Here is a 27,154-nt window from a genome sequence, read left to right on the forward strand (position 1 = left end):
ACAATTTGAATCTTAATGTCTTCTTAAAATTAATAAATTAAATAAATCATCATTACAACATATAGCGATTAACTGCAATTACTATCAAGTAAATTTAGAAGCAAAGCTCAAGACATACAAGAGCTGTGCTAAGTTTATTATTATTATTATTATTATTATTATTATTATTATTATTATTATTATTATTATTATTATTATTATTATTATTATCAGCTATATGGTGCAAGGAAGCCTGAGGCTTATGCTGCACCAGCCAAAAAAAAAAAAAAAAAAATTCCCGAGTTACCCTAAGAGAGAGAGAGAGAGAGAGAGAGAGAGAGAGAGAGAGTCAAAAGGGAATCACCAAGAAAGAGAAGAATGATGATATCCAGCTCAGGACCCTGGGTGTGCCAAGCCCATACTCACCAGATGTGAGCCCCTGGGGTTACGCAACGATGAAGTGCCAACAACACTGGAGAGTTTTATGAGTAATGACCTTGAATTGGTTGAGCACGCTGAATTCTGATGGGATCCTTCCACTTGTTCAGATTACGAACCTATGGGGACATAAATTCAAATTAAGAAAGGACAGATGTAGAATAGATGTGCGGAAATTTGCCTTTAGCCAGCGGGTGGTTAATTGCTGGAACAAACTTCCATCTGTTGTTGTGGAAGTTGATAGGTTGAATAAATTTAAGGAGGAATTGGACACGCATTTGGAGGGAATGGTGTGATTTTTTTTTTTTTTTGCTGATGCTGCATAAGCTCATACACTTGCTTTCTTGCATCACATGCCACTACTACTACTACTACTACTATGACAGGCATCATAAATAAATGCAATATACTTCCCCAAGTTGTCGCGATATTAAAGCACAAATGCAATACTGAGGCAACTATGACAACTTACTTCACAGTATCAGATCAATATGAGGCAGGCCGGTGAACTTCGTCACTGTCCTTCCGCAGCGCAGATTAATAATATATAATTAGTGCTAAAATTTACTTTGTAACCTTTTGGACATACAATAATGTATGTTCAAACGGACACATTATGTTATTCTTGAAGTGTTTGGTTGTCTACCGAAACCACCTTAGATCGTGATGTTTTCTTTAACAGTTACGCCCTCTATAATTCTATGAGGTGTGTTTTATGACGCTCTTGTGTCAGTGAACTATATGTATACATTTATGAGAAGCGTTTGTTAGACGTAGTTTAATATTATTATTATTCGATATGTAAAACTGAAGTTATAATATTATTATAAGTGAATAAATTAAAATTGAAATTCATACTGAACAGTTATCTTCATAATGCATTTAACATAATTTTCTTGTAATTACAAGTTAATTTGACATTTTATCAGCTGATTAGGGATTGGTATCGATATCAGTAGTGATTAATTCTTTTTAACAAGTGCAGGATTAATATAATATGGGTGCGTAGTGTTTTTTTTTTAATTAAAGTATGATAGTTCTAAGTTCTCTGTATGAAAATTATAGATAGGCTTAGGGTTAATTTCAGTTGGCCCTGTTTTAGATTACATACCAAAGGGAACTTTAATCAGTAGGATGCATTGCAATATGTATGTGATGCTCATTCCATACAAGTTTTTCCAGTGCGACTTGAGTCAATTTTTTGGCATATAGCTTTCGCGCAAGTAACATTAAAATGTATCAAATGTGCAGTGTAATTTTACTTTCATCTTTGAATGTTAGACCGACGTATGAATAATACCAGTTTATATAAATATTATGTAAGGTATCATTTGTTTGTGGAAGATATTGTTTAATGATTGTCGTGAATTTCCAGGATCAGTACATAAATTATACAAGTAAAAGACTTTCGGAAAAAAAAAAAATGTCAAATCTGGCATAATTCAAAATTACAACACAAAGTCTAAACTGAAATTTCTGAAAAAAACTATATCTATATTTGATTTGGGAAAGGTCACATCTTATTTATTTGCAGAAAATCATGTAAACTGGAATAATGTTAGGTAAATTCATTAGTATTTGTACTGACAAATAATGAGAAAGTAGGCTTATACAGTATAAAAAAAAAATTCTCATATCATTTATTATTATTAGGCACATGGTACAAGGAAGCCTGAGGCTTATGCTGCACCAGCCAAAAAAAAAAAAAAAAAAATCCCGAGTTACCCCCTGTGTGTGTGAGAGAGAGAGAGAGAGAGAAGTAGAAAGGCATCACCAAGAAAGAGAAGAATGATGATATCCAGCTCAGGATCCTGGGTTAGCCAAACCCATATTCACCAGATGTGAGCCCCCAGAGTTAAATATCTTCCAAATATTTAACTTCTTCTTCCAAATATATATCTTCCAAATATATTCCAAGTATCTAGCTCTTCCTTGAATTTACTCATACTATTCATCTTCACAACACCAGATAAAAGATTTAATCAACTACCTGCTGTCCAAGGGAAATTTCCACATATCTATCTTGCAACTATCCTTCCTCAATTTGAATTTATGTCCTCTTCTGGATATAATTAATGCAATCATCTGCAAACTTGCACATTAAGCCTGATATACTGTCATCAATATCATTGATAAATATAGAATATCTCTTCTACAACTGTGTTTCCTCAATTTGAATTTATGCCCCCTCAGATGTGCAATCTGAGCAATAGGAAGGATGCTCTCAGCATTGAGCTCTCTCAATTTGTTCAAAGCCTTAAACACCTCAATCAGATCGCCTTGCAGATGTTGCAATTTGTAGAACTGAAGCCTTTCGTGGTAAGAACATCCTTTTTTTTTCCTTCACTAATCTCATCTGCACCCATTATTTTATTCATTTATTAAATCAGCCTTTACTAAGTTAATACTGTTAACATTCATTTGGTTAATTCTGGTTGTTAGAAGTTCTGATTTTTATTGACTTTTTTAATAACGAGTTTGGGATTAGCAGAAAATTCAACATTCTGTTAATTGTAGTAATAGAGGCATGTGATGGAAGAAAACAAACGTATGAGCTTATGTAGCATCAGCAAAAAAAAAAAAAAAAAAAAAGCACACAACCATTCTCTCTAAACGTTTGTCCAGTTCTTCCTTGAATTTATTTAAGCTGTCAACTTCTACGACAACAGATTGAAGTTTGTTCCAGCAATTAACCACCCCCAAATTTCTGCACATCTATCCTACAACTGTCTTTCCTCAATTTGAATTTATTGCCCTCAGGTTTGTAATCTGAGCAAACAGAAGAATTCCATCAGAATTCAGCATGTTCAACCCATTCAAGGCCTTATACACCTCAATCAGATCACCTCGCAGATACCTAGTCTCCAGCTGCTTCAATTTGCAGAACTTAAGCCTTTCTTGGTAAGAGGACCCCCTTTGTTCCCCTCACCAATTGGCGCACAATAGCCTTAGATGCTGATGCGCCATTAAACTCCCAATAACCAACCATCCCCTCACCAATCTTGTTGCCCTTCTCTGTACATGCTCAAGCAACTGTACATCCTTCCTAAAATGAGGCTTCCAGACCTGTATGCAGTACTCAAGGCATGGCCTGACCATTGCCTTATACAAAGAGATAATCACCTCCTTTTCCTACTAGTAAAATTCTTGTATATCATTGACAATACCCCATGACCTGCTCTGGCAGCCTGTCTGCATTGCTCAGTAAACTTCGTATCTGACAGCACAATCGCTCTCAGGTCTTTTACATTTTCTTCCACCCTAAGTGTAGTACCGCACAGTTGGTACGTTCCTCTGGGGTTACTTCTACCCATATGCAGCATTTTGCATTTGTCAGTGTTCAACTTCAGTTGCCACTTCTCAGCCCATCTGCTCAACTTTTCTAGATCCTGTGCAATAGCACACTGCCATTACTGTCATTAACAACCCTGCTGACCTTTGTATCATCTGCAAACTTCAACACTAAGCCTCATATACCTTCATCAGTATCGTTTTGGCACCTCCGTAGCCAGGTGGGAAGGAGCAGCAGTGCGTAGTCCATACTTCTTGATTAGACCGGGGTTTGAGCCCGTCACCACCAAATACGGAGGATACGGAAAGGTCAGGGAATGACCACCGCATATTCCCGGAGCAATATGGCCTTAGTTGCTAATGCTCCTAAAAACCAAATAACAACGACAACATCAGTATCGTTGATAAATATACAAGACAACAGTGGGCCCAACACCAAACCTTGGGGAACTCCACTAATAAGATTAGCCCATGAAGAACAGAATCCATTGATTACCACTCTTTTTCTTCTGCCACTCAACCACCCTTTTATCCATTATAGCAACTTACACCCAAAAAAGAAAAAAACTTTTAAAAAAATAAATAAATTTTCTGTTTATACCCAGGGACAACCACACAAGGACAAAATTTTCAATACACATACATGTAAAGAAAAAGTCTAATAAAAATGATACATCATACAGTGCATTTACACAATTTTTTCTAGGGAATGTATTAAATGATATATTATATACTAGTTTGAACAAATTGCCCTTCAAATGTGAGTTTTACAAATTATAGTGGGTTAATAAGTAGTAATTTGTTATTTATCAATGCATTCTCATCCTTCTTGCATTCTAAGGATAGGAATATGTGATTATTTCTAAACCCATTAACAATAATATATGTTACTTATTTAATGAAGTCGTATAATTTTTGTCTTAAAAGCAATGCATAGTCTACATTGCAAAGCAACGTAGGCAATGCAGTTGCCTATGTTGTGTCTTATTTATTAATTTTAGAACAGATTTTTCCTTTGTTTTTATGTATCTTAATAATTTTTCACTTATTTAATAATTCCTGTCCACCATATTGGAGTGATGAAAAATAATGAGGATCTTGAACTTCATGAAAAAGTTTAAAATTGTGAACTTTGGGAGAAAACAAAATCTTAACACAGAAGGCAAAAACTGTGCACCATTAACCAATTTATTTGTCCTTTTAAGCATTTAATTTTAGTTATTATGTTTATATATACACCCCAGGAGCTCACATCTGATGAGTTTGAGCTTGGCACACCCAGGGTCCTGAGCTGGATATCATCATTCTTCTCTTTCTTGGTGATTTCTTTCTACTTCTGACTCTTGTTTTCTCTCTCTCTCTCTCTCAGGGTAATTCAGAAATATTTTTTTTGCCTGGTGCATCATAAGCCTCAGGCTTCCCTGCACCATATGGCTAATAATAATAATATGGTATTATATTTTAGTTAAAAAAGTGGGTCTTCCTTCCAAATTAGTTACTAATAAAGTTTCTGTTGTCAGTTTCAGTCTCTACACATAAACTTTATCCACAGCCAAATAGAAATGCATTATATTGTATTAATATGATTTATTTATTGTGAATATAAAAATAGGAATGCTGTTGTGTACTGTGGTTGCCAAGTGTTGCATGTGCTGATTAGCTAGGTCATGTATGAACCAAACATCATTTTATTACTACTCAGTTTTTTTCCAAGTCTTTTCTCCTCTTTTCTAGTTATGATGATAGTGATTTTCTCCATCATCCTCTCCCTCCATCAGAATATTTGATACATGGGAATGCCTACTTGAGAAGCAGAGAAGTAGTGAATTTTAAATATTGATTAAGTCAGTAATTTTCAACTGGGGTGCTGCAGTACCTTAGAGTGCCACAACAAATTTAAGGGTGCCACATAATTTGGGTTTAAGTTACTTAAAACTTTTTTTTTTTTTAAATTTATATATTTATTTCATTGTAAAAAGGTGTATGGTATCTTTTTAATTTTGTGCTGATCTATAATTGATGTTTATTTAGTACCTCTATATAAAGAATAAAATTATTATATATATATATATATATATATATAATTTGTATTATGAATTGTAATTTTGTTTATAGTTATATTATTGCAATAACTATCAAGGTCAAAAACTACTGGATTAAGTCATCATATGTGGATATCAGAAAGATGGTGCTACCAGGATATAAGTATGTAGAATTTGAATAATGCAATTATAGAGAGGCGGGGAGGAAGGAGTTATGCTCTAGTGCAGTTTCTCAATCTTTTCATTGCTGTGGCACACTTTTAAAGATGCTAAAATTTTGCAGCACACTACATGCTATACAATCACTACTATACTCGTATATTCAGAAACTGGAAGTTATTTCTGTTGAGTATATTTAATAATACACTTATTTATGTAGTATAGGTGAATATGATATTATATTGATCGGTGCAGCATAAAAATATGAATTTTTTGTTTGAATTAATTTTTATTATAAAACTTGGATTTATTATTATTATTTTTTTTTAAATTTGCATTTTCTGCGGCACACAGGTTGAGAAACACTGCTCTAGTGCATCATTTGATTTGGATGCCATTACAATGTTGAGTCAGTTTGAAACTTGTGGGTTGTCACTCACACAATAGCAGAACTTTTCTATATTTTTTGGATGACTGTTTTCTTTGCCAGCATAGAAAACAGTATGCCACTACTAATTCCAGCACATTAGCATTATTAGTGGCATATGATACAAGAAAGCAAGCTTATACAGCATCAGTCAAAAAAAAAAAAACAAAACAAAAAAACCCCTTCCAATTTCATCTATTCCTTCCCTCCAATAGTTTGTCCAGTTCTTCCTTGAATTTATTTAAGCTATCAACTTCCACAAAACAACAGATGGAAGTTTGTTCCAGCAATCAACCACTCATTGGCTACAGGCAAACTTCCACACATCTATTCTGCAACCGTCCTCCCTCATGCGCATCGTCTGAACAAGAGGAAGAATCCCATCAGCATTGAGCTTGCTCAATCCATTCAAAGCCTTAAACAATTCAATCAGATCACCTCACAGGTGCCTCTTCTCCAGACACTGCAATTTGCAGAACTGAAGTCTTTCTTGGTAAAAGTGTACCCCTTTGTTCCCCTCACCAATTCTGTTGCCCTTCTTTGTATTTGTTCCAGCAGCTGTACATCCTTCTTAAAATGAGGCCTCTAGACCTGTATGCAGTACTCAAGGTGTGGCTTGACCATTGCCTTATACAATGGAATAATCACCTCCTTATTCCTGGGGCACCTCCGTAGCCAGGTGGGAAGGAGCAGCAGTGCGTAGCACACGCTTCTTGATTAGGCCGGGATTCGAGCCCGTCACCACCAAATACATAGGACGCGAAAAGGTCAGGGAATGACCACCGCATATTCCTGGAGCAATATGCCCTTAGTTGCTAATGCTCCTAAAAACCAAATAACAACATCCTTATTCCTGCTAGCAAAATTCCTGTGTATCATTGACAAAACTCATGAATGTGGTTAGTCCTTACAATCTGGTACTCCTGATAAATCAGTGTGAGTAGCAGTGATTGACAGGCTTAGCCTCTCTCACCAGTTGCTTTTTACTTAGCGATGAAGTGAATTCCCTCTTCTGCTGTTTTAAAATCAGAAAACAAGTTCCCAATTTTAAAACAGCCACAAAGGGGGGGGGAATCAACACACACTAACTAAAATTATACCATATGCTGGAAAAGGTCAGGTTATAAACACTAACTAGAAATTCTTATCTGACTGCACAATTATTCCCAGGTCTTTTTCATTTTCCACTACCCTGAGTGTAGTACCACACATTGGGAATGTTACTGTACAGTTAATGCTTCCCATATGCAGTATTTTGCATTTGTCACTGTTAAACTTCAACTGCCATTTCTCAGCCCATAACTTTCCTAGATCATGTTATTCTGACTCACCTTGATGACCCTTGTTAACCACCCTGCCAATCTGTGTATCATCTGCAAACTTGCACGTTAAGCCTGATATACCTTCATCAATATCATTGATAAAAAATATAGAAAACAACAATGGACCCAACATTGAACCCTGGGGAAGAGGTGTGTCTATTGATTACTACTCTGTCTTCTCCCATTCAACCAACCATCCACAGCAGCAACTTGCCCTTAATGCCACGCTGCTCCAATTTGTATAGCAGTCTTTATTGTGCAACAGTATTAAGAGCTTTCCTGAAATCCAAGTATATGACATCAAAATTATTTTTTGCATCCAATTTTTTGTGACTACATTCTCGTATCCACTCAGATTGGTCAGACAAGATTTCCCCTTGTCTGACCAATCTGAATCAAAATGAATTATAAATGCAGTCTTGTCTAGAGGATCCTGCGTTACTTCTTTAACCAATGACTCCATTATTTTCCCTGGAACAGAAGCTAAAGTAACAGGTCTGTAATTACTTGTGTAACCCTTTTATTCCTCTTTGTGAATTTGGGGATATATTTGCACATCTCCAGTCTGTGGTGACTTCCCCTGAAATTATGGCTAATGGTTTGCTTATTTCCTTTTGCTGCTTCCCTTAATATAATTGGATAGATCCCATCCATCCCAGATGCCTTTCTTATGTTTAATTTCAACAATTTCTCTTCCACTTTCTTCTTAATTATTACAAAATCACATAGCTCCCTGCTAGAGTTTGATACACTTCTGCTCCTCACTTCCCTAAAAATTCCTCATATGTGAATGTAGATTCAAAATACTCATTCAGTTTGTCAGCAACCTGAGCAGTATCACTAACATTTGAATGATTGATTTTAAGTGACCAATTTGATTCATTCCCTTTCTTCTAGTGTTTACTTAAGTAGTCTTCATTGTTTTTCTTTACATCCTCTGTCAAAGATTTCTTGTAATCTGCCTTCACTTGCCTAACCTCACTTGTGACAGGTTAGTTTATATCTGCCATAGGCTTCTGTGTCTCCTAAAAATTTTTGTGCATCCCATGCATTTTTGTTGTCTGACCTCAGTTTCATTAGATCATCTGACTTCCACCTTAGGCCCAAACCTTAAACAGTATTTCTTAGTTGGTATGGAAAGATGGAAAGCTAGTAGCTTCTGTGATTAATTCCTTTAACACTTCCCATTTGGTTTATGATAACATTCATCAGTTGGTCCCACTGTATAGAATTTTAAAACTGACTCAGACCACTGTAGTTGCCTTTATGAAGGCAAAAACCCTTTCCTTTACACTTGAGGGTAGTTACATCTTTAAGTAAATCTCACATCAATACATTATTATCACTGCCACATAGTGGTTCTTTTACTGCAGATTCTTAATATATGAATGATCATGGCAGATAATCAGATCAAGGGTATTATTCCATCTTGTTACATCTCTAACATGCTGCTGTGAAAACAGTCATCCATTAAATCCACAAAAGTCTTGTTAGTGTGTGAGTGACCAACCTACAAGTTACAGTCAATATCTGTAAACTTAAAGCCTCCCATTATGAGACATTCTGATTTACTGGCACTTGTTAATTGCACTCATCAGAGACATTAGGCCAGTAACACATGCCTACTCTAATTTTTGCTTTCACAGTGCTTATGCCACACTACACTGACTCCACATTGCATTGGCAGCCCATGTCAACTGGATGCACTGCCTTAGATTTTATGTGCTTCTTAACTAAGAGCACAATCCCTCATAACCCCCCCCATCTGCTTCTGGTTTGTAGAGGAAACCCACTTTGTCACTTGACAATATACACAATATCCTTTTTGTACACCACATCTCTTATATCCCAACAATGTCTGTATTTGATATCTTGACCAGCACTTCATATTCATCAAATTTATTTACTATACTCCTTAGCATTGGTGTACATGCAAGTATACATGCACGTCTTCTTACTCTTAGTTACCTGAACATAGCCCACATATTTACTTGTCCATGATGACTCCCAGCAGTTCTAGAAATCCACAGCATTTTGCTTTACAGGCTGCTGCTCATTCCAATAGAAGCAGTGCAAGAATCACTTTTACCTCTACCTGCGGCTATTGTTGATCTATTAGTCTGTTTATCCCCCCCAATCCAGCAGTTTTCTGACCCACCTAATGCTGCCTCAATAGCATTAGCAAATATTCTTGCACCCTTTCTATTTAAGTGTATTCCATCATTGTAGAAGTAATATTTCCTCTTAACAAGCACAGACCACACTGACAAAAATTCTACTACGTGAGCCTTGCACACTCTCTCCAGACCCGAATTGATTGACAAGGCTCTCATCATATATCCCCTCCTATTGTGCCTCGGCAGAATTGCAGACACTTTCAAATTTAATGCTAATTCGCATCTATTTTTCAACATTGATCTGTTCTTCTTATTATTATTAGCCATATGGTGCAAGGAAGCCTGAGCCTTATGCTGCATCAGCCAAAAAAAAAAAAAATTCCGCATTACCCTGAGACAGAGAGAGAGAGAGAGAGAGAGAGAGAGAGAGAGAGAGAGAGAGAGAGAGAAAGTAGAAGGGAATTACCAAGAAAGCAAGAAAGAGAAGAATTATCATATCCAGCTCAGGACCCTGGGTTTGCCAAGCCCATACTCACCAGATGTGAGCCCCTGGGGTTAATTTTTTGTTATGTACGTCTGCTGATCTCGTACTCTTTAGTGCCAACATGTACAACAGTATCACCTTTTGTCCCCTTAAAAGATATCTGCTCTATGTCATCAACTTTTGCTCCTGGTAGACATACACTGGTCCTGTTCCATGTACCTTATCATTTAAGTTGCTGCTGTGCGCCTCCGTAGCCAGGTGGGAAGGAGCAGCAGTGCGTAGCACATGCTTCTTGATTAGACCGGGGTTCGAGCCCGTCACCACCAAATACGGAGTATGCGGAAAGGTCAGGGAATGACCACCGCATATCCCGGAGCAATATGGCCTTAGTTGCTAATGCTCCTAAAAACCAAATAACTAAACTAAGTTGCTGCTGTGGATAAAGGGATGGTTGAGTGACAGAAGACAATGGTTATTAATGTGCACTACTCTTCTTTCTTCATCCCTTATTGTTTTCAGTATTTATTGATGAAGACATATTAAGTTTAATGTTTGTTGATGATACAAAGGTTGGCAGAATGTTTAATGACAGCCATTGGAATATCTAAGTCTAGTTTAAATAGCATCAAGACTTCGAGATATTAGGTAATTTGGTTTAGAAGTAGCATTTGTGGTTTAACATTGGTAAATACAAGCTACAGTATATGGGTAATAATTTCAGATTAATATACCAATTGGGTGGTTCCACACTGAACATAGTGGAGAATGAAAAAGACCTAGGGGTAATTATACAGGTTAACATGAAGTTCTCTGAGCAGTGCAGACAGTGCTGGGCCAGCTCACAGAGTTTTATTAATGATATATATTAATTTTGTCCACAGGACAAGGAAGTGATTATCCTGTTTTATAAGGCAATGATTAGGCTGCATTTGAATACTGCATAAAGATCTGGAAGCTTAATTTCTAGGAAGGATGTAGAAATCCCCAGATGTAGGCACAGAGAAGTGCAATGATTATTCTGGGAGACAAAAGGATACCCTTATCAGGAAAGACTTCAGTTCTGCAAATTAGAGTATCTGGAACCTGTAAGCAGACCTTATTGAAGTTTTTTAAGACTTTAAATGGATTCAATAAACTAAATGTTGATGGCATCCTTATGCTTTCTTGGATGACACACATAAAGGGGCATATTTTTAAATTGAAAATGGATGGTTGTAGGATAGACATGGAAATTTGCTTTCAGCCAGAGAGTAACTGACTGTCAAAACAACTTCCATGTGGTATTGTGGAAATGGGTAGTTTGACTAAATTTAAGGAAGGATTAGACAAATTATTAGAGGGGCTGGGGAGTGGCATGTGGGTAATGGTAACAACATACTTCTCCAGAAGGTGTTACTTATTACAAGTCTAAGAGTGGGCAGGTCATTATGAAGTAGTCACAATATGAGATGCAGTGTAATAATAATGCCCTTTTACAAATTTTGATTTTCTTTAAATTTATTAAAAGAAGAATAGAGCACTTTTATTATGCATCAAACCTTTGGCCATTCTGCTCTTTGTAATAACAGTGAAGTAGCAGTGACAGCAGCCGCTGATGAAGTGATAGGGACATACCAAGAAATTTTGTGATTTACATCTGTATATAATTTCCAACTGGAAGTAAACAAATATTTAAATTTCATTTAGATTAAATGGGCTTCATTTATTTTTTAATATATTTACATTACTTATGCCCCTTGCCTCTGAAGCAACATCTAAAATTGCTTCAAATTGTTGAGTTATGTGTGAAATGATGCTGTTCTCTGACTGCATTATAGTTATATATAATTTTCACTGCTCAAGGCTTTCTGTCCTAAATTACTGCAGTTTGAAATTTCCTACACTTTTTTTGGTATCTCTCATAATGTGTAGTTAAGTAACAACAACTGGGTTGCTAGCTTTTTCCCTTGGGATGCCTGCATATAATTTGCCATTTGCCGAGCCAAATTGGTGCCGAGAATAAGTAACAGCATATTTCTTTAAGAAGAATTGTTACTCATTTGAAGTTTGATAAGAGTAGTTGTGAGGTCATTTGCAATATGAAATGCAATATATAATGATGCCATTTTGCAAACTTTGGTTTGTTTTAAATTGTTATAGCTATGTGCAAAATGATGTTTTGCATTAACTGCATTATAATTATTTATATATTTGAGAATAAATATATATTTTATAACATTGGTATTTACTCAAATTAGGTTTTATATGGTGCTTCATAAGTAATAAACCACCAATTAGATAAATTGTAAAATTCTTAAAGTACTGATTTAAATTGACTCAAATTAATAGCATAGCTTAATTTGCGGTACTCACCTTGTTATATAATCTGCAATTGACGTGTTGAGATAGGATAAAATGGTAGTTGAGTTTAAAAATTGGAATTAATATGGATACATTTAAATTTTGAAAACGGGGTTTAAAATATTCTCAAGGAAATAGAAGTGCATGTCTTCATCCTTGGTTGTCATGAATTAAAAGTTGAAATGATAAAGCTAGGATAAAGCTCCTCAGTTTAACTTTCCTAGCTTTATCATTTCAACTTTTAAATTCATGACAACCAAGGATGAAGATGTGCACTTCTATTTCCTTGAGCATATTTTAAACTCCATTTCCAAAATTTAAACGTATCCATATTAATTCCAATTTTAACTCAACTACCATTTTATCCTATCTCAACATGTCAATTGCAGATTATATAAAAAGCTGAGTACCGCAAATTAAGCTATGCTATTAATTTTAGTAATAAACCACCATAATTAATATAGTACTCATGAATTTAAAATTGATGTTTTTCTCTTTATTAAATTTATCTTCTTTACTGTTAATAGGAAGACCTTAATGTTAAGCAGGTTTTAGCTTTTATACACCAAACTTGCCTAAGGTATTGTCTAGAGGGGTTGCTTTATTGAACTAGCTCCTAAAATGATATTATATCTGTAAATTTTTAGCTATATATGCTAATTCTTAAGTGGAAACCATATTATCAAATTAATTCTTAATAAATTATTAATACCTAATAATTATTTCTCAAGATTTAAAATTCTAGAAATAAAGATGACTTTTTTTTTTTTTTTTTTTTTTTTAGGAAAAATAGTTTTCTCCTGATTTTTCTCAAGAGTGGGAATTATTATAATCATTAAGGAGATTAATATTGTATATATCCAGTAATATATTTAATAACAAAATGTAGCTTTCAGGGTAAAATGAGACCTCTTCATCAGCAATATACAGATTCTAATGGAATAATGCGTTAGAGACAAAATTTAATAGATACAAATGTAGAGTTGTGCGTGCTATGATGCATGCACTGCTGCGAGATTGATCATTCAACTACTAGATTGCAGCTCATTGTTGGTGCACGAACTTCTGTGGGTTTTCTGCCAGTGTTTATTCAGCTTTAAGACAGTTGTTTCCAAGATAGGGTGTAGCCTCATGCCCTTGCAGCGATTCATGGTTCTTGAATTGCATGATATGTTGAGCAACTCTAGCCAGAGCCTGTGGCAGTAGTGCCGAGATTGGTCAATCACTTCGTAATCGCATTTAGGATTAAGGTCTACCAGAAATGTTCACCGATTTTGGAGTGGTCAGTGTTGCCAAGGCAAATTGATCTGCCATGCTCCGCAAGGCGGTCTTGAAGGCGTCTTGAGCTCTCTGCTATGTAGCAACTGCCACAATCTTTGCAAGTTACGTGGTATACCACTCCACTATGCAAAAGAGGGGCGACCGGAGCGGAGTAGTATACCACGTAATTTGCAAATATTGTGGCAGTTACTGCATAGGAGAGGGCTCAAGACGCCTTCAAGACTACCCTGCGGAGCATGGCTGATCAGTTTGCCTTGGGGACACTGACCACTCTGCAATCGTGGAACATTTCTGGTCAACCCACCACGACTTAAAACCTAAATGTGATTATGAAATGATCGACCAATCCTTGCACTTCCACCACCGCCTCTGGCTAGAGTTGCTCAACGTATCATGCTATTCAAGAACCATGAATCGCTGCAAGGGCATGAGGCTACACCCTATCTTGGAAACAACTGTCTTGAAGCTGGATAAACGCTGGCAGCAAACCCACAGAAGTTCGTGCACCAACAATGAGCAGCAATCTAGTAGTTGAATGATCAATCTCGTGGCCATGCATGCATCACAGCATGCATAACTCTGTATCTATTGAATTTTGTCTGTAACATTATTATTCCATTAGAATCTGTATATTGCCAATTTTACCCTGAAAGCTACATTTTGTTATTAAATATATTACTGGATATATACAATATTAATCTTTAAACAATGGAATCCAGTACAACAGGCCCATTTGTATTTATTATTATCATTATTTATTATTATTATTATTATTATTAGCCATGTGGTGCAAGGAAGCCTGAGGTTTTTGCTGCACCAGCCAAAAAAAAAATTTCTGAGTTACCCTGAGAGAGAGAGAGAGAGAGAGAGAGAGAGAGAGAGAGAGAGAGAGAGAGAGAAGAACAAGAGTCAGAAGTAGAAGGGAATCACCAAGAAAGGGGAAACCCATACTCACCAGGTGTGAGCTCCTGGGTTTTTTTCTATTCTTGTTCTCCTCTTGTCATAGAGATTTAATTTAGTATTTTTTTTGAAGGATTGGTTGTGTTTTGGAAGGGTAATGATACTGTAAATGTTCTGTAAATGTTTTTGCAATGCTGGAGGATATTGCTTGCTGTTGTACACGTTGATGAGGTTAAAAAGTGTATATAAATAGTACCAAGCATTTATATTCAGGATGTGCCCAGCTTCCAGGAATCTTTCAGATTTGTTAAGTTAAAGCAAGCTGTTTAAATAAGTGAAATCAATCTACATGGAAATCCTTTTAACAGATAATTAAATAATTTTTAATTTATTCTCTTTAATCAGAGCAACTGGAGGAGGTCTTGGCAGCCCTGAAGATTAGTAGTAAGGAAGGTAAAGGTGTGACTGATGATAGTGATGTTCAAGAGAAGTTGCAGTTAATTATACAGAATTTAACTGCAGAAGGTAGCTAGAGTTGCAATTTTTACACATAATTTTTCACCTAGATTATTGAAAATACAAGGTGTTGCAATTAAAAGGTACCAGATCTACCTTTCTTCTTTTAAGGTTTAAGTGAGTTGTCATCCATACTTTTTTTTGTCACATTCATTTTGAAATTTTTGAATTGATATTAAAATTAGGTAAATTATTACCATTTTAATATTTCCTACTGAACTGCTACCAAACTGAATGTATATCTCCATGTGAGATGTACATTTCATACTGCACTTTTGGCACAAATCATAAAAAGTGTTTGGATGACAGAGCATGTAAACTTAAAAATAAGTAAGATAAATGTGAATCTATTTTAATTGCAAAACCCTGTGTACTGTTCAGTATTAAAATTTGTTAGTGTTAATTTATTAATAAAATTTACTAATACTAACTAAGAACTACCTTACAAAATATTATAATGACTAGAGCTCTTTTACACTTGAGAGCGATGGTGCTTCACTGTCGACATTTGTGGTCATGCAGGAGAAAAAGTACCCCCCCATATTATTTTATATCTGTGAAGCACAAAGTGATGAAAGAATGATAAACAATATAATTACATTTTAACAGAATGAAAATGTTTACAGACATTCAAAATCAAAATATAAGTATGTGTGAATTTAAAATGCTTATTTGTGGAGTTTATGTAAATAATTCTTAATTTCAAACTTATACTTTAACTGTGAAATTGACAATTTCCGACATTACTGAGATTTGCAATTGTGAGATTTAGTCAATTATACAGGGTGTTTCAAAAATATTGGTACAAACGTTTAGGGGAGGTAGATAACATCTAAAGGAATGTGAATTGCATAGGAACCCATAACCGGAAACGTCACGGGAAAGTAGTAGCAGAGGCACAAGAAGCAGATTCGAGCCCGTCACCACCAAATATGGAGGATGCGGAAAGGTCAGGGAATGACCACCGCATATCCTGGAGCAATATGGTCTTAGTTGCTAATGCTCCTAAAAACCAAATAACAACAACAAGAAGCAGAAATGACACAAGACAGTAATTATTGGCAAACATTTATTTGACATAATATTAACAATGGAGTACGAGATGGATGCATTTCATGATGTTACAACAGATGCTTGAAGGTTCCACCGTGAGACGCGATGCATGCGTGACACCGACGCAGCATGGATTGGCGGACACTGTCGAACACACATGGAGTTCCTTTGACAGTAGCAGCTGCGCAGACGAGTCTCGCCACGAGATCCATTTCCGTCTCCACAAGCAATTCATACACGATAGATTTGAGGACCCCCCCCCCCCCCACAGAAATAAATCAAGGCTCGATAAGTCAGGCGAGTGTGGAGGCAACGGGTCCACCACGGCAAATCCATCAACGCCCAAAACGGCTGTTCAAATGGTCACGAACACACCTTCCATAATGGGCAGGCGCCCCATCATGTTGAAACCAAATGTTGCGTCTCACATTTGCTGGAACATCGTCAAGTAACCCTGGTAGAACTTGTTCAAGAAAGATCCGATATTTAGGGGAGTTCGTGCGGGATGGTAACAGGTATGGGCCAACTAAGCAGTCACCGACCATACCTGCCCTCACATTTATTGCAAAGCAATTTGTGCCATATGGGGCGCACACTGTGTGGGCCCTCTGCTAATCCATACACTAGGTGCATGTTTGCCACCTCACAGTTCGTATATCGATTCATGCCCTTCGTGCAGTGACTACTGCTTGAATGTGTAAACCAGAAATTTTCCCTCTCGCAAACTGATGAATAGCGCCATGTACCGACTTACGGTGACGTTTCCGGTTATGGGTTCCTATGCGATTCACATTCCTTTAGATGTTACCTACCTCCCCTAAACGTTTGTACCAATATTTTTGAGACACCCTGTATATACTATAGATAATTCACCAACATTAGACTCTCATTTCAAGGTAAGGTAAAATTTTGAAACAGACCTAACTAGGCAGTGCTAGTGATGTTTTCAATCCTTCTAAATTATAACTGTATGGTATTTGAATAACAAGTTTTCTACACTTTTTACACAATTTTGTTGCTTTTCAATCCTTATTCCTGAGAGAGAGAATTCAAATCTTGTAGGGTAAATGCTCCCAAAGGAATTAAAATGTGGATGTATGAGGCAACACAGCCGAAATCATCAATGTAGAATGCGCTGGTCCCACAGGAGCTAGTTATTATTAGTGGCTCATCCCATCTGTATGATTCTTTTCTTCCTTTCTATAAAATGAATTGATACGAGGGAAGTCAAATTCGGTATCATACTTTCTTCCCCCCATGCATAATTTAAGGCTTCACTTTTTATAGTTTTTACATGTATTATCTTTTTAGGAAGAAGCATGAGGTGTGTAAAGAAAACCTGAAGGATAGATGGAATAGACCCAGGGTATGTCTGACATGGGCAAAAGTTGATGACGTTGTTCAGATATCATCTTTAAAGGGAACAAAGGGTGATATCGTTGTACACATTGGCACCAGTGACATTAAGAGTAGGTGATCTGCAAACTTACTTAACAAGTACAGGTTAATGTTGAAAAAAAAAGTTGTGAGTTAGGCTTAAATTTGAAAGTGACTGCAGTTCTGTCCAGACACTATAGCAGGGAATATATGATGAGAGCCTTGTCAGTCAGTTTGGCCTTGGAGAGATTGTGCATCAATGCTACGTGTATAGTAAATAAATTTGTTGAATTTAAAATGCTGGTCTAGACATCAAAGGCAGATATTGTTGGAATATCAGAGGCATAGTGTCACACAGATAAAAGGAATGCAGAATTAAAATATGGGGAGTACAATGTGTACAGAAAGGATAGGAAGGGGGAGGGTTATGCTGTTAGATCAGAAACACAAAATCTAAAGAAGTGCATCCAGTTGACATGGGTGGATAGTGCAATGTTGAGTCAGTTTGTTGTGACATAAGCACTGGGAAAGCAAAAATGAGAGTAGCTGTGTGTTATAGGCCTAATGAATCTGATGAGAACAATGAGAAACTGTGCAGAGAAATAGAGTGGACAAGTAAACCAGAATGTCTTATAATGGGGGATTTTTAACTTTCCAAATATTGACTGGAACTTGTGAGTTGGTCACTTGCACACTAGCAAGGCTTTTGTGGATTTATTGGATGAGTTTTCTACAGCAACATATTTGAGAGGTAACCAGAGGGAGTAATACTATTGATCTGATTATCACCAGTGATTATTCATGCATTAAGAATCTGCAGATAAAGGAACTACTAAGTGGCAGTGAGCAGAGTGCACTGGTGTGGGATTTACTCAAAGATGTAACTACCATAAAGGGTAAGGGGAAAGGTTTTTGCTTTCGTAAAGGTGACTACACAGGTCTCAGACAGTTTTTAAATTCAATACAGTGGGACCAACTGATGACATTACCAACAGGAAATTTTAAATGGGAAGCATTCAAGGAATTTTTGAAGCTACTACGAATTTCATACCAACTGAGAAATAATGTTCATGGTTTAAGCATAAATGGGTGTCAGATGAACTAATGAGATTTGTGGCAGAGAAGAAAAATGCATGGGATGCATATAATCTATCAGGCAACACACAAACCTATGGTAGAAATAAGCCAGTCTATAATCAAGTCACAAAGGAGGTTAGACAAGCAAAGGTAGATTATGAGAAATCTTTGGCTCAGGATGCAAAGAAAAATAGAAAAATCTTCTTTACTTATGTAAAATCTAGACTGGAATGAATCAGTTTGGTTCACTTAAAATCTATTGTTTGTCTGTTGATGATCCTGCTCAGACAGCTGACAAACTGAATGAATATTTTGCATCTACATTCACACATGAGGAATTCTGTAGGGAAGTGGAGAACAGAAGCTTATTAAACTTTAATAGGAAGCTTAATGAATTTGTAATAACTGAGAGCAAAGTGGAGGAGAAATTGTTGAAGTTAAATGTAAGAAAGGCACCTGGGGTAATAGTAGTAATAGTAATAGTGGCATGCAATGCAAGAAAGCAAGTGTATGAGCTTATGTAGCATCAGCCAGAAAAAAAAAAAAAAAAAAAAAAAAAAGAATTTTACACATCTATCCCCTCTAAAAGATTGTCCAGTTCCTCCATGAATTTATTTAAGCTATCAACTTCCACAACGACAGGTGGAAGTTTGTTCCAGCAATTAACCACTTGCCTGCTGAAGGCAAATTTCCACACATCTATTCTACAACTATCTTTCCTCAATTTGAATTTATGCCCACTCAGGTGAGTAATCTGAGCAAGGGGAAGAATCCCATCAGCATTGAGCTTGCTAAAACCTTATACACCTCAATCAGATCACCTCGCAGGTGCCTAGTCTCTAGACACTGCAATTTGCAGAACTTAAGCCTTCCTTGGTAAGTGGACCCCTTCGTTCCTCACACCAATCTTGCTGCCTTTCTCTGTACCGACTCAAGCAACTCCACATCCTTCCTAAAATGAGGCCTGGCCCGATTTCAACGCGTGGCCTGACCATTGCCTTATACAAAGGGATAATCACCTTCTTTTCCCTAATAGCAAAATTTCCGTATATCATTGACAATACCCCACGACCTGCTCTGGAAGCCTGTCTGCATTGCTCAGAAAACTTAATATCTGACTGCACAATTACTTGTGCAGTCAGCACAATTACAATTACTGCACAATTTCCTTGGGTTACTTATGCACTATGGGATATCAGGAAGGTCAACTATAACTAACCTTGTAACAACCACTCTGCACATCTTAGATGCCTTCGAACAAAGACAGGAATTGTCAGTTATATATCTTGACATCCATTCCGATTTTGATGCCATCTATATACCTAATCTCCTACGTCTCTTAGAAAACTACTTCAATTTTCGCGGCGATGTTCTCTGGTTCCTAGAATCTCTCCTATCGAAGAGGACCCTTGTTCTAAAGATCGGAACAAAGACCTTCACGCGCCACATAACTGCCGGTGTACCTCAAGGGGGGGGTCCTGTCTGGCATTCTCTTCTCAGCAATCATGGTGCCATTTGTGACCAATAAGTGCAATTGGATCACATATGCTGACGATGTCAAGCTCCTTACTAAAATATCGCCCATCCAACTCAGCAGCCGAAATCACTCAGCAAATCACTAGCAAACTGCAGGACATGGCTGACTACCTCAATACCTTCAACCTCCAAATCAACCCCCTAAAATCAGCACAAATAACTTACTCTCTAAAGGGCAGCCCAACAACGTTGGAGCCTGTGCTTAACGGCTCCTCAGTTCCAAGTGTTCAAACACACAAAGATCTGGGAGTCGTCTTCGACTCCAAACTATCTTTCAACTCACATAAACCTCATACAGTCGAGGCTGAACTCACTACGCTGGGTCGCCAAACAACAGCTGCTCCACACCACCGACCCACAACTTGTAAAAGATACATCGTATCAATCCTTTACCCGACAATACTGTATGCTTCAGAGATATGGGCCTCGGCCGCCGAATACAACATCAAAAGAATATTCTCTGCCGAATTCTGGCTTCTAAAATGGGCCAACAGCAAACTCCACCTTCCCCCAGCTCTCAGATCAACGCAGTTAGCAGAAGCTCTTCAACTACGCAGGCTCCGGTCCTACATCGCAGAAAGAAGGCTGCTGTTCACCATCAAGATGGCCACCGGTAAAATTACAGAGCCGAACTTCTGGGATCACTGCTCTTGGCGCATTCCTCCCCCTTATCTCCGGTCTTCAGCACAGCTGCTAGCAAACCGTAACCGGCTAGTACTAACCGACAGATTCCTGCCAAAGCAAATGCTGCCCTCACTGCAAGCCATCGACGGGGACCTCCAAGAAGTGGTCAATAATAAAAAATACAGGAAGGGTATCCTCGTCGAACTGAAAATGTAAAACTGTGCCTTGTTAATAATCTGATTTATCTTTTTTCTCATGTGTATCTCTTTTGTAAATATGTTTTGTTAACCCCTGGCACCACCATGCCGTGACGGGACTAATTGTATGTCTATCATTGCTGCAATTAAAGATTCTATTCTATTCTATTCTTTTCCTTCTAGAGTTTATATAAGTAAATAAGTCCTTTCTGTTTTTCTTAGCATCTTTTCTCTGTGGATGACTTGTTATAGTATGTATTTCTAGTAATCTACCTTCGCTTGCTTAATCTCCTTTGTGACTTCATTACAAACTAGCTTATATCTGCCATAGGCTTCTGTGCTACCTGATAGTTTATATGATCCCATGCTTTTTTCTTCTCTGCCATAAGTCTCATTAGTTCATCTGACATCCATTTGGGCCTAAACCTAGAAGTGTAGTAGTAGTGGCATGTGATGCAAGAAAGCAAGTGTATGAGCGTATGCAGCATCAGCCGGAAAAAAAAAAAAAAAAATCACACCATTCCCTCCAAATGCATGTCCAGTTCCTCCTTAAATTTATTTAACCCATCAACTTCCACAACGAAAGATTGAAGTTTTTTCTAGCAATTAACCACTCGCTGGCTAAAGGCAAATTTCCGCATATCTGTTCTACCTCTGTCTTTTCTTAATTTGAATTTATGCCCCCTTAGGTTCGTAATCTGAACAAGTGGAAGGATCCCATCAGAATTCAGCGTGCTCAACCCTTCAAGGCCTTATACACCTCAATCAGATCACCGCGCAGGTGCCTAGTCTCCAGCCACTGCAATTTGCAGAACTTAAGCCTCTCTTGGTAAGAGGATTCCTTCATTCCCCTCACCAATCTCGTTGCCCTTCTCTGTACACGCTCAAGCAAATCTACATCCTTCCTAAAATGAGGCCTCCAGACCTGTACGCAGTACTCAAGGCATGGCCTGACCATTGCCTTATACAGGGGGACAATCACCTCCTTTTCCCTGCTAGCAAAATTCCTATATATAACATTGACAAAACCCCATGACCTGCCCCGGCAGCCTGTCTGCATTGCTTAGAAAAATTCATATTTGACTGCACAATTACTCCCAGGTCTTTTTCATATTCTACCACCTTAAGTATAGTACCACACAGTTGGGACATTTCTCTGGGGTTACTTCTACCCATATGCAGTACTTTGCATTTGTCAAGATTAAACTTCAGTTGCCACTTCTTAGCCCATCTGCCCAAATTATCTAGATCCTGTTGCAGTAGCACACTGCCATTACTGTCATTAACAACCCTGCCAACCTTTGTATCATCTGCAAACTTCGACACTAAGCCTGATATACCTTCATCAATATCATTGATAAATATACAAAACAACAGAGGACCCAACACCGAACCCTGTGGGACTCCACTAATAACATTAGTCCACGAAGTGCAGCATCCATTAATTACCAACCTCTGTCTTCTCTTGTTAACAGGAGAGACTGCTTCTACAGGGATGGGATACACTTAAATAGAAAGGGTGCAAGAATATTTGCTGATGCTATCAAGGCAGTGTTACGTGGGTTCTTGCACAACTTCTATTAAAATAAGTAGTGACCTGGAGCGAGGGGTGCTGGGGGTTTCAGAGACTGAAAGCAGTCATCGTGAAACAGGTGGATATATGGGATGTGTTAGGGTAACTAATAATAAGGATAAGTACATGTATACTTGCATGTATACCAATGCTAGAAGTATAGTAAATAAATTTGATGAATTTGAAGTGTTAGTCAAGACATCAAAGGCGGATATTGTTGGGATAGCAGAGATGTGGTGTCACACAGATATAAGGAATGCAGAACTGGAATTTGGGGAGTACAATGTGTACAGAAAGGGTGGACAGGATAGGAAGGGAGGAGGTGTTATGCTGTTAATTAAGAAAAGCATAAAATCAAAAGAAGTGCATCCAGTTGATATAGATGAACAGTGCACTGTTGAGTCAGTTTGGTGTGACATAACTCCTACTCTTATTTTTGCACTGCGAGAGCAAAAATAAGAGTAGGAGTGTGTTATAGGCCTAATGACTCTTATTGAGTCTTTTCAGAGCAACTTAGTTTTCATTGAAACAACAACACTTTTCTCACTCATATTTCATTAAATTATGTTATATTTAATTAAATTATGCATTGTAATTACAGTTGTAATTGTAAGTACATTGTAATTACATGTAGAAACCTTTGTCCACATATTGAAACATCTTAAATTTTTGTTTTATATTTATCAGAGAAGCCCATCAAACAGAACATTTCACTTGGTTCTTTATTGGTTTGTGCCTATGTGATATGATGGCCATTGCATCACATGGATATTTCAGTTGTGACCTGAGGAGCTCAAATATTACCTCGCATAACAGTTATGTTGTTTTTCTTCATAAGTTAACATAAATTACTATTTATATATCATCATTTAACTTCACAAAGTCATATCAGCTGGACAAATAAATTGCATAAATGTAAACAAATGATATATGTTTCATGGCCTGAAGTGATATTTTTGCATTTACAGTTGAGCCACATTAAGCATGTTTCAAAAAAAGGAAAAACTTATTTTTATTTATTTATTTTTTTTGTTTCATTTGCATGAGTGGTTATGTATACAGGTTAGACACAATAATAACAAAAAAAAAAAGTTAGTCGTCCTGCATATCAGTTTTTATCTTTGATATTGCAGCAGTCAGTTTGTTAAAAAGTTGTCCCCATGTTAATTCAATATATTTATTCAGCATGTTGGCAGTATATTCAGGACCATCGATAATGTTATCATAGCTATCCTGTAATGGGCCAACGTAGTTCACCTCTTCCTTATAGTGTTTGCGTATGCAAAGAATTCATCTCTACCTTTCTAAAGACTTGTTATAGTATGTCTACATATATCTGTTGTTGTTGTTGTTGTTATTTGGTTTTTAGGAGCATTAGCAACTAAGGCCGTATTGCTCCGGGGATATGCAATGGTCATTCCCTGACCTTTCCGCATCTTCCGTATTTGGTGGTCACGGGCTCGAACCCCGGTCTAATCAAGAAGCGTGTGCTATGCACTGCTGCTCCTGCCTATCTGGCTACGGAGGACATATATCTGATTACAAAGTAAATAAATAAATAAATTTTCTATTTCTACTCTAGGATAGCCATGTAGATCAGTGGAGTTTGCAAGATAGAGAGTAGAAGAACATTACCATATTTAGTTATTACATGGGCGCCTCCGTAGCCAGATGAGAAGGAGCAGCAGTGCATAGCACACGCTTCTTGATTAGACCGGGGTTCGAGCCCGTCTCCACCAAATACGGAGGATGCGGAAAAGTCAGGAAATGACCACCGCATATGCCGGAGCAATATGGCCTTAGTTGCAAATGCTCCTAAAAACCAAATAACAAACAAACAAAAACAAACAGTTATTACATGAGCTTGACCCATGGTAAAATTTTTGCATATCTTGAGTTATCTATATACTTGTATACAGTTATAAAGGAAAGTATGTTTTGGCATTACTCAAGAAGAAATAGTCAAATCAATACCAAATTTTCAATCTGTATTCTCTTGGATCCTCTAAAAGTTTTAGACCTAATTCTGATTTCATGGATTCTTGGTTATTCCTCCCCCCCCCCACACACAAATTCTTGTAAAGTTGGAAGAACATCTCTGATCATTTTTGCAATTCTAGGACATTTAGAATATTTTTAGAGGTGTGCCAAATTTCATGTCAGTATGTTAACTTACTTTTCCTGTACACTTCTCTCTCTTAAGAGGTACACTGCTACACAAATTATATCAGGCGCCTCTGTAGCCAGGTGGGAAGGAGCAGCAGTGCGTAGCACACGCTTCTTGATTAGTCCGGGGTTCGAGTCCATCACCACCAAATGCGGAGGATGCGGAAAGGTCAGCGAATGACCACTGCTTATCCCGGAGCAATATGGCCTTAGTTGCTAATGCTCCAAATAACAAACAAACAAACAAACAAATTATATCTCATGGTTGCCAATCATGTGAACATAAATAATAAATAATCTTTAAGATTACGATACATTTAGGGCAATAGCCTCAGGTTACGTAGAAGTTAACTAATGTATAAGTTAGTGCTAGAGTATCATGTCTATACATAGCCAACTACTAAGTAGTTGAGAAATGATATCATTTAAGTATGTCTCATATTGTGAATACGTTCACAACGAGTTACCATGATATTGCACTACCTCGAATAAGTAGCATTTTACCAGTGGAGAAGACTACTGTTACTTATTCTCGGCAGATACCACCACCCAGATGGCACCATTTCGGAGTTTGTTGGCTCCTCATCGGTGGGTAGGCAGGAACCCTGGTGTTGCAATGATGACAACCCAGTTGCAAAGTATAACTTCACAATATGAGAGATGTTTGATGGTGTACAAGTAATTAAGATTACATAATACATTTAGGGCATTGATTACGTAGAACACTTAACTAATGTATAAGTTAGTTCTAGAGCATCATGTCTATATGTTGCCAATTACTTAGTAGTTGAGAAATGGCATCATTTAAGTATATCTCATATTGTGAATACTTTCAAAATGAGTTACTATGATATTGCACTACCTCGAATAAGTAACACGTTATCAATGGAGAAGACTACAAGTAATTAAGATTACATAATACATTTAGGGCAATAGCCTCAGGTTACATAGAAATTAACTAATGTATAAGTTAGTGCTGAGGCTATTGCCCTAAATGTCTATATGTAGCCGACTACAGGCACTCCCAGATTTACATAATACTTGACTTCCATAAATTCAACTTTATGTAAGTTTTTGACGGCCGGTGCAAACTTAAAAAAATCGTAGAAATGTTTTTTGCATCCCACAGGAATAAATGGAGGTATCATGAGAACATTGCAATGTGAACTCAGTAACACATTGGGTTTTTTTTTTACTTGTTCCAAGACTTCAGAAGTTTAAATTTTTGCTATATAACTAAGCTATTTATCCCTCTAAAAGGTCATTTTTATAATGGAGTGCTACCCTTTCATCGTTATCATTTGTTCCATTATAAGAATCCATTTTGAATGCCTTCATTGATATTTTCTAAAGAATATTTCTGGAGGACACGACCATAAAACAATAAAAAACAATTTGCACTTTCCGGTTTATTGGGCTTTTCTGTTAGTGCAATCTGTTATAAATGGGTAGTAAACTTGATCATATTACATTTGCGATAATCCTGATAACTGGAATTATGTGGGTTTTTATGTTATTATGGTGAAATGTGTTCCCCCTCACTGAAATCTTCAATCATATAAAAAAACATAAATAAATTTTCAGAATCTTCTCTTCAGGCTGCCGTAGCCTAGTGGTCAGGTGCGCGGGTGCATAAGTACACGTGCTTTGAGTGACCGGGGTTCAAGCCCGTCACTGCTGAATACGATACTGTTTCTTGTATTCTGGCTATCTTGTGAACTCCTCTGACCATTTGGTTGTCCCGGAGTATAAACAGAAAATTTATTTATTTATTTACTTATTACAATGATGAAGGGAAAGTGACCAACAGAAAGTGCAAGTGGTGGCAGTGCTAGGAAACGAAACAAAATTTATTTAGAAATGAAGATGAAAATGATTAAGAAGTATGAAGCAGGACAAAGTTTGTCATCTATTGCACGGGAATTAGGTCTCACTGCTTCAACAGTTGCTATATCGAAGATGGAAAAACTATTAATAATATGGATGGAAAATTAAATTCAGAAGCAAATGCCCCTGAGTCTAATGGCCATTCAGGCAAAAGCAACAAGTATTTATGGAGATATTAAGGATAAGTACGTCGAACCCCAAATCAAGATTGTGGCAAGCAACGAGTGGTTTTATCGGTTCAAGTATCACGCTGGTTTCCACAACGCAATGAAGTCGCCAGTGCCAATTCTGCAGCAGCAGAGAAATTTTGTGATGTGTTCACAAAAACCCCTAAATTTCCACAGCCGTCAACCTCTGCAGCGGTGTAC

At 37.2% G+C, this 27,154-nt stretch overlaps 1 long non-coding RNA gene across 1 annotated transcript; it reads left to right on the forward strand.

The window, feature by feature from the left end:
* Nucleotides 1-1,336: 1,336 nt before the first annotated feature.
* Nucleotides 1,337-23,482, forward strand: LOC150083519 (uncharacterized). Its single transcript, XR_016547219.1, has 3 exons — nucleotides 1,337-1,418; nucleotides 15,186-15,305; nucleotides 23,421-23,482. It is a non-coding gene; the product is annotated as an uncharacterized LOC150083519 (long non-coding RNA).
* The last annotated feature ends 3,672 nt before the right edge of the window (nucleotides 23,483-27,154 follow it).

The sequence above is a fragment of the Mastigoproctus giganteus genome, chromosome 7, assembly GCF_048544385.1.
Source record: "Mastigoproctus giganteus isolate SK-2022 chromosome 7, ASM4854438v1, whole genome shotgun sequence".
Taxonomy (NCBI): domain Eukaryota; kingdom Metazoa; phylum Arthropoda; class Arachnida; order Uropygi; family Thelyphonidae; genus Mastigoproctus; species Mastigoproctus giganteus.